At 41.6% G+C, this 8,434-nt stretch overlaps 1 long non-coding RNA gene across 2 annotated transcripts; it reads right to left on the minus strand.

Moving 5' to 3' along the window:
• Nucleotides 1-3,393: 3,393 nt before the first annotated feature.
• Nucleotides 3,394-5,764, minus strand: LOC131279194 (uncharacterized). 2 transcript variants are annotated; one of them, XR_009186569.1, is made up of 4 exons: nucleotides 5,736-5,764; nucleotides 5,233-5,342; nucleotides 5,081-5,143; nucleotides 3,394-3,698 (listed from the first exon to the last, which is right to left on the minus strand). It is a non-coding gene; the product is annotated as an uncharacterized lncRNA (long non-coding RNA). The 2 variants fall into 2 exon arrangements; XR_009186567.1 differs by lacking the exon at nucleotides 3,394-3,698 and having other exon boundaries at nucleotides 4,688-5,143.
• Nucleotides 5,765-8,434: the final 2,670 nt, after the last annotated feature.

Raw genomic sequence — 8,434 nt, forward strand, 5'->3', positions numbered from 1 at the left:
GTCGGGGGCTCTCAGGACTGGAGGGCGCATGGCAGAAGAACTACCGCAGAGACGAGGTAAACACGCAGGTCCACTTTATTGAGGGAGAGGCAACAGTTTTATAGGGGCTGGGGAAGGCTGATTGGTCGAAGCCACACCCTGTTCTGATTGGTTGCCGGAGAAAGGTCAGTGGGAGGTGCTGGATGGGGGAGGGGTGGTGGTTAGGGATTGGCTGTCGCTGTTGCTGGGGGAAGTGGCAGGGTTTAGGGATTGGTGGCTGCTGTTGCTGGGGTGGAGGGCAGACTTGAGTTTTCCACCCACGCCTGGCTGTTGCTGCTGTCAGGGGGAGGGAAAAGGGCAAACTGGATTTTTCCGCCCACGCCTGGCTGTTGCTGCTGTTGGGGGAGGGGAAAAGGGCAGACTTGAATTTTCCGCCCTGCGCCTGCGCAGGGAGAAAGAAGAAGAAGGATGCCGCCCCACAGGCATCGTGTGGTGCCATCCGGGAGGAGGGGCGGCCGCGGAAGCATGGCTGCTGAGAAGGGGAGACCCGAGGGCACTCTGCGCCCATGCCAAGCTCCCTTCAGGGGTGGTGGTGAATCCGACCAGCCACCCTATTATGGGGGCAGCGGCTTGGCCTGCCGCGGCTGCTCCCCCGCCAGGCCAGCAAACCACACTTCAGCCCGAGGGGTGACCGCACAATCTGAATGACTTTATTTCTTTTTCTTACCCAACTGCTCTGGCTAGACTTCATAGGCAAGATTTTCAGGATTTCACTATTGAGTATTATGTTAGCAGTGAGTTTTGTAGATGCAGGTATATGAACAGAGTAGAATGACTTCCACAAATGTCCCTCTGCTTAGTAAGCAGTAGAAAGTTCCCAGGTGATAGCATCCTGTGAGTGCATTTATGAAATCCTGGAATGTGAGTTAATTGTAGCATACCTACAATTTTATGGTTTTGAAGAACTGAATTCTTTCTAATGTCCACGTGTTCAAGTTTTAATAATCCGCTCATGATAAAATATGCCTGAAACATTTTGATGTGTTCTTAAGTTTTAAAATTCAGTAAAGCATATCAAATGAATTTATTCTTTCTAGAGGTTATTAAGAAAACAGTACTATTAATGGGTCAAGGACAAGTATTAAAGACAATCCTTGGGGGCCATGGGAATACCAAGATTCCTTCAGGGATGTTGGTGTATGTGCCTGATGATAGGTTTAAAGCCATATGGTGGTGATATTGTAGTCCATATAAATGACACTGAACCCATGTGATTGTGAATCAAAATAATAGAAATTTTTAAAAAATTGCTGATATGAACTGCCATTGCTAACACCAAATATGTATGAAAATAGATTGATTTAAAATGAAATAAAAAGGAAGTTAACTCTGAAGTCAACTCAGATATAAAGTGTAAAAACAAAGAAATTTACATACATAAGATATATAAGAAACTAAACCCTAATGAGTATAGGAATAATATGTATATAAATATTCAAAAATAAGTTAATTCAGTAATGAAATACAATGCAAGTTATATATTTGAAAATAACAGATAATTGGTTTTAAAAATACATAACCATTTATGGAGAATGACTTGATTTTGGCAAAGTGGTAATTCATGTTTCACTTGCTAAAAGGAATATTCAGTAGTCACATGGAGGAAAAAAATACACAATGATGGGTGCAATAGAGGTAATGAGAGTGACGATGCATTTTTAGGAGTGGTAAAAGTACAGAATCCAGAAATATCGGGAAGAAAGCTTCCATGCTTTAAAAAAAATTTCATAATACATCTAGACACAGAAACAGTTCTGTGTTGTTGGAAAAGGTATTTTGAATCTCACTTCTGTCTATAATTTTTAAAAATCATGTGAAAATCAAAAGAAAAAATTCATGTTATTTTCAAATAATATAGTGAGAAAAGGAGTAAGTACAGAATAACCCCAAATGAATGAAAGCTCTTTATCATGATTTATATTATGTACTGAAATATACTTTCTCAAAAGAAGATACGAGGCACTAAGAAAATGAAACAATATTTGAGAAGACATTATAAATTATTTATAAAACAAAAAATGAATGGGGAGAAATTAGGCAGTAAGAAAATTGGAAAAATATCAGTTCAAACTTGAAATGTAATATATATGAAATAGAGTGACAACGCTTAAGTAGAAAGAGAAGGTAATAAGTGGAAAGTGCTGAAAAGATATTGAGTGTAGAATGTTAAAGATTTGAAAGAGAAGTCAACAGGTGAGTGTGATGGTTATGTTAATATGTCAACTTGGCCAGAATGTGTGCCCACTTTTTTGGTTAAGCAAGCACTGGGCTAATTGTAATGTAAGGGCATTTGTGGACTTAAGTCATCAGTGAGTTTACTGCATAGATGGCTGATTATGTCTACAGTCTACCAGGGAGATTGCCTTCAGCAATGTGTGATGATTTATGTAATCAACTGAATGCCTTAAAAAGGGGAAGTGATTCAGCATTGAGAGAAAATTTCCCAGCTCCTCTTTGGACAGCCAGCGTCTCCTGGGAACTTCGTGGGACTTTCATCAGAGCCCCTGGCTTTGCAGCCTGCCTACAGAATCTGGATTTGTGCATCCCCACTATACATGAGAGAATTTTATAAGATCTCATACTCTTTACAGATATCTCCTGTTGATTCTGTTTCCATAGAGAACCCTGAGTTAATACAATGAGGAATGGTATAGAATGTCTGAACCAGAAAACCAGTTGAAAGACTTGAAAGAAATACTAAAAATTACAATTCCTTTGTTTGATATAAATTCTTTGAAGCTGCATATCAAAAGTGCACACTGAGCACTGACTAAGAAAGGCTAAATGCAAGGCATATTTTAGGAAAATTACCCATTAAAGAAAATATAAAAATCCTTATACATGCATTATACAAAGTAATTACTGTTTCATCAACATTTTTGAGAACAATATTTTGTGCCAGATGCAAATGGGGCAGTATATTTGTGGAAAGCAATATTTGTGGTTTTATACCCAGCAACACAGAAATGTAATAAAAAAAGGCATTGACCACTGGGTGGACTGGGAGAGAGTGTAAACTACAATTTAAATCATTATCATGTGGTGCAGCAGTGCTCCAAAATGTATTCATAAAGTGCAGTGAATATCCCATGATGATGAAAGAGGTTGTTGATGTGGAAGGAGTGGGGTGAGGGGAGTGGGGGGTATATGGGGACCTCATATTTTTTGAATGTAACATTAAAGAGAAAAAACAGCAAAAAATTCATTGAAACTCAATTATCCTACTAGACATGTTCCATGTGAGTGAACAGAGTTCAGTAAATGAAATTACTGAAATTCATTGACAGAAGGATGGATGATACACACTCAATTTACCATTATTCAACTAACAATGAGGATTCTAGGAGTGAGAGTATGAATTGGGAGCCATTTTGGAGACCAAATATAATTCATATAGTGCTAACTTTGTTTAGGGTGCTTATCTATATATATACATGTATTAAAGATACAAATATTGTTTAATAAGTAAAATTAAATTAACCTCTTTCTGAAACAGCTAATCTTTTGAAGTAAAACTGAACTGTCATTAATTTGACTCATTCTGAGTGGAGTAGAAGAGTGAGTACTGAGGCATCTCCAAACACTGTGAGATCTCCAGCTCCTCTTAGCCTCAAACTGGGGCCTCTAGTCAAGGTCTTTGCAGCTGTCAGTTGTAGGATCTGCAACACAAATACAGAATCTGGAATACCTGAGGTGGGTTGCAAGACCCAGAAGGCACCTCAGACCCTGGAGAAGTGACCTTAGGTCCCTGATACCCCTGGGAGCCAGATCCAGGAGGCATTGAATTCCTGTTGCTGCTCTTTGCAGAGGGTGCTGTCTGTGACAAAGATTGTCTAGAAATTTCCAACAGAGTTCAGTCATGAAAGATTCACATTAAAAAAAAAACCTTCCTTTTCCTAATCAACAGTTTCATTCTTAATCAAACACAAAGCTTACCTGTCATTTTCCATTTTTAAAAAGTTATACTGATACCAAAAACAAATTTTCTTACATTAATATGTTCCAAAATGTAGATATTATAAAACACTCCTCATTATAGTATAATAGAGTTATTTTAATAATTGCAATCTTTAATAAGGGGAAATGAGTAATGCGAAATCTCCCTTGCTTCTCTCATCCCAAGTTAGCTCTGCAGGGAAATTTCCTTCAGGTTTTGTTTCTTTGACTTCTACATACATAGAGAAATCTTGAAGACCTGCATCTGTAGAAAAGGTGCATGAACTAATCTGGTATCTGGGTAGAGAACTGCAGAGGCTGAGAACCCCATGTCTTGGGCAACTGAGAGGTCTCAGTGAGAACAGATGGCCACAGTAGCTACCCTTCTTGCTTAAGAGGGACCTCAGAGCATCACTGTTCTTGTTGGATCAAGTCAGGTCCAGCCATAAAGTCATGATTTCACCCTCACCTTGACTCCTAGGGAAGTGAACTCGTTTGTGAATAGGGCTGTTAGATCTTATTGGTGTAAGTGATGCCAGTCTGCTACAGGGTGGCTTTAGTCCTTTATGCATGGAGTCCTGAAGAGAGCAAGTCTAGAGAAATTCATGAGCAGGAGCAGAGGGGACAAATATAAAGAGATGATAGGTGATGGAGGGAGAAGTGGAGTTATGGATTGCTGGCAAACTGCCATCAGCTTGAGGGAAATCATGGCCATGCTCACACCTAGAGTTTACTTCTAACCTCTGAAACTTTTAGGCAGTCAATTCCTGCATATACACCAACTAGCCAGTGGTATTGGGTAAAGCAGCCCTGGCAAACTAACAATCTAACTCAACCTTTTCCCTTGAGACCTGACTAGGTGGCACTCAATGACACTCCACTTTATCCACCACACTCAATAATAGAGAGGGGAAGAGCTGGTGGACTTTAAGGGGATTGGGAGGGCAAACTCTGTTCTTAAACTGGGCTAGAGCTCTCTCCTCTTAACTAAGGAGCCATAGCTGAGCAAATTAGGACTTTTGTGGAATGGGTTTCTAGTCCCTAGGGTGAGGGTCTCAGGGCATCCTTCACCTGCCTGCACTTATTTTCACCATCCAATTCTCACCTCTATCTCCATGCTCCCACACTTGCAGTCTCTTCAGTAAGCTCCTCAAGAAGGCTGGATTTCCTGAAGTGTCAAGAGAAAGTAAAGAATCAGTGGAGTGTTAGTTGACCTGTTTCCCTTCTCCTCCTCATTCTACCCACACCACACTCAACATTTCCTCTTCTTGTTCTTCTCTTTCTACATCTTGGATGCCATCTGTGCTTTCCAGGAACAGACAATTGACATAAAGAGACTCCTTCTCCTCCTCAAAGAGTGTAGACAGCTGCAGGGAGGAGAGCAGACTTGCATTTCCAGAGCTGCATGTGCAGCATCACTACCGTGAGGGGATAGCCCAGCCCAGAACCAACTTCACAGAGTCCCCTTCCCCATAATGGAGATCCAGGCTTCTGATCCCAGCACAGCTACTTGTCTGGCCCATCTGGATTCCATGAGTTGATTCATGGTGCAGAGTAGGTTGAAAAATCAGTGTAATGTAGAAATATAGTAGGTAGGAAGTTGAAGACATGTTTTAAAAACATTGTCATTGGTATGAACTCATCTTCCTGGAAGAGACCTTCAAGATAATTATATAAAGAATGGATAAAAGAAGAGCTACAAAGAAATGCTTACAGATAAGAAACAGATTTTAAAAATAGGGAGAAAGGAAATAAATTACATGCAAGTTGCCATTCTCTATGTCTGAATCTTCTTCATCTGTGAAAAATGCTTCTGAATGCACAATGCTGTAACGGTGATGGGGTGGCCTTGCAAAAGGAAAGGAGAAAGTTCAGGTTGAAAGGGGAGCTCAAGCCCCTATTGTTGATGTCATAACATGACCTGCACCTAGGATACAATTCTGTCCTCATCTCATCCTGATTTTGAGCTTCAATTGCTTCTCTTCTGCCTTGTGGGGTTTGCCTATGATATAGGGTCTGTGTTCTAGACCTCACATGCTCTAATTTTAGGGAGAAATGCTCTTATCTTCCTTGAGCACTAAGAAAGCAGTCAGTGTCTCCTTGTCTTTCTAAGCATGCTATTGCTTTCCTTCCCATTTTCCTGGCTCAGAACCTCCCTGCCTCTTTTCTTTCTCCTAATTAGTGCTTATTTGCTTTAATTTCCATTCGTGTTGTTGTTCCATAGGAGAAAATGGAGGAATGATCAAGTGTATATTGTTGTCCTCTCCAGTCAATAAATTGTTCACTTACCAATTCACCCATCTCCAGGGGCAACTCTCTGCAACCTGGAGTTGAATCAGATCCTGGGGAAGAGAGCTACCACCCACCTCACAAACCAAGTGGCTGTCAAGTGCCTGGGATGACCTTAGGAATTGGGCAGACCTTTGTCCTCTCAATGCCCCCATAGGTTTCCTAACCCTTTTGGGTGGATGAACACAAGATTAGAGGTAACTTGCCCACATTCCCTTGTCCTGCAATTGACATAATAGGGTTTATGCAGGATGCATGGGCAATTAAAGAAGTGACTTCATCAAGCCTCTCTAGGACTGGGTACCTTGGGTGCTTTGACAAGCCTGGGGAAAGGTATAGGGAGGGACACACATGTTGTTTGAAGGACATAGCAGAGATGCCTGGCAGCAGCACTGGTTTAGGGAGGAGCAGGGAAGCTGTGGTCCTGCTGCCCAGAGATTTTCTCTTGGGCCTGCTCAATTCCAGGACTCCAGCTGAGTAGGATTTGGAGAGCCAGTGTGTGAAGCCATCCAGCAGCCCATTCACAGAAGTCCTACAAAAACCTGCTAGGGTTTTTTAGCACGGAAGGGACAGCTGGAATCAAGCCTTTCTTGAATGTGATGAAATGTAGGTTTAATTCCTAATCCAGCATTTTGGATTTGGCACCAGGTATAACTACTGATCTGGAATCCTCTCCATTAGATCCTTTCTTGAGAATTGTTACCTATCTGGATTGTCGTCATCTTTGCTTCTGGTGGAGATGTACCTCTGATCCACAAGTCAGTCTTTTAGGAACACAAGCATCCATAGGAACATTATTAAAATAAGGCCTCCACCCTCTCTTCTCTACCTGAGGCTGTGCTGGCTACCATAGGAATCCCAGCTCCCTAGCCTGGGTCCTGAGACATTCCCTGTGTTCTCTGGAGTCCCAGGCCTCCAATGAGATGTTGCAAGCAGTTTGCAAATGTGGAAGAAGAGGTGAAGGAATCAGCCCTCAACTTCTCACTGCCTCATTTAGCTCAAAAGTTACAGCATTCTTCTCAAATCTTATCACCCTGAAATGTTGACTGGACACACATACTAAGGTGAGTACAAAGAATGGACCTAGTGCTAGACTCTGGGTAGCTGTCCTGGAGATCATTTTACAAGGGTGAATATGTTCTCTCTATTGTCCATATCATTACTACTAGCACAAATGGATACTGGGCTTTTGAAAATTTGCAAAAATTGCAATCTGCTATATATGCACTGACCCTGTGGGGCTCAGGACCAGGAATTAAAATAGGAAATGTTGACAAATTCATACTAGAACTTTAGAGACCCTGCCAGGCAGAAGAGGCATGAAGAAAGTGTGTGGTTTAGGAATCTAAGCCTCTAATATCTCCAGTGCCTGGGTCTGTTTTCACTAGATGTGCAGCTCTGAATACTTTGTACATCTTCTCAAGTCTTCCCTGTCTCATATGTTAATGAATGGCCACATATGTCTGTTTTCATTTCATCATGTGCCACTCTGGTGCACACAGACTAATGCCAAAGAAAGAGAACACAGCTTCTCAGGAAACATAATTGTTGTCTTACCTGGAATAGCCGCAGCTTTCACCACACCCCAATTCTCCTTCCTACCAGGAGGCTATAATCAGGGACTTCTTGAGACTAAACTAGCATGGAAGACCCCCCCTTTTTTTTTTTCACTATGTGGATTTTTTTCCTCAGCTAGTGAGATTTCAGAATACTTACCATTGTTGCTTTCTCTATGGGCTGGCTGCAATTACAAAGAAAATATTGGAGGGACAGATGCTGGACATTATATATCCTGGTATAACCCACTGAATGTACTGGGGGAGAGTGTGAACTACAGTGTGAACTATAATCCATGTGGTGCAGCAGTGTTCCAAGATGTATTCACCAAATGCAATGGATGTGCTGCAGTGATGAAGGAAGTTGTTGACTTTGGAGGAGGGTGTGTGTGGGAGGTATGTGGGAACCTCATTTTTTTTTTGTTTTTTTTAAAAAATTTATTTATTTATTTAATTCCCCCCCCTCCCCTGGTTGTCTGTTCTTGGTGTCTATTTGCTGCGTCTTGTTTCTTTGTCCGCTTCTGTTGTCGTCAGCGGCACGGGAAGTGTGGGCGGCGCCATTCCTGGGCAGGCTGCACTTTCTTTCACGCTGGGTGGCTCTCCTTACAGGGCGC

This window comes from Dasypus novemcinctus, chromosome 1 (assembly GCF_030445035.2).
Source record: "Dasypus novemcinctus isolate mDasNov1 chromosome 1, mDasNov1.1.hap2, whole genome shotgun sequence".
Lineage (NCBI taxonomy): Eukaryota > Metazoa > Chordata > Mammalia > Cingulata > Dasypodidae > Dasypus > Dasypus novemcinctus.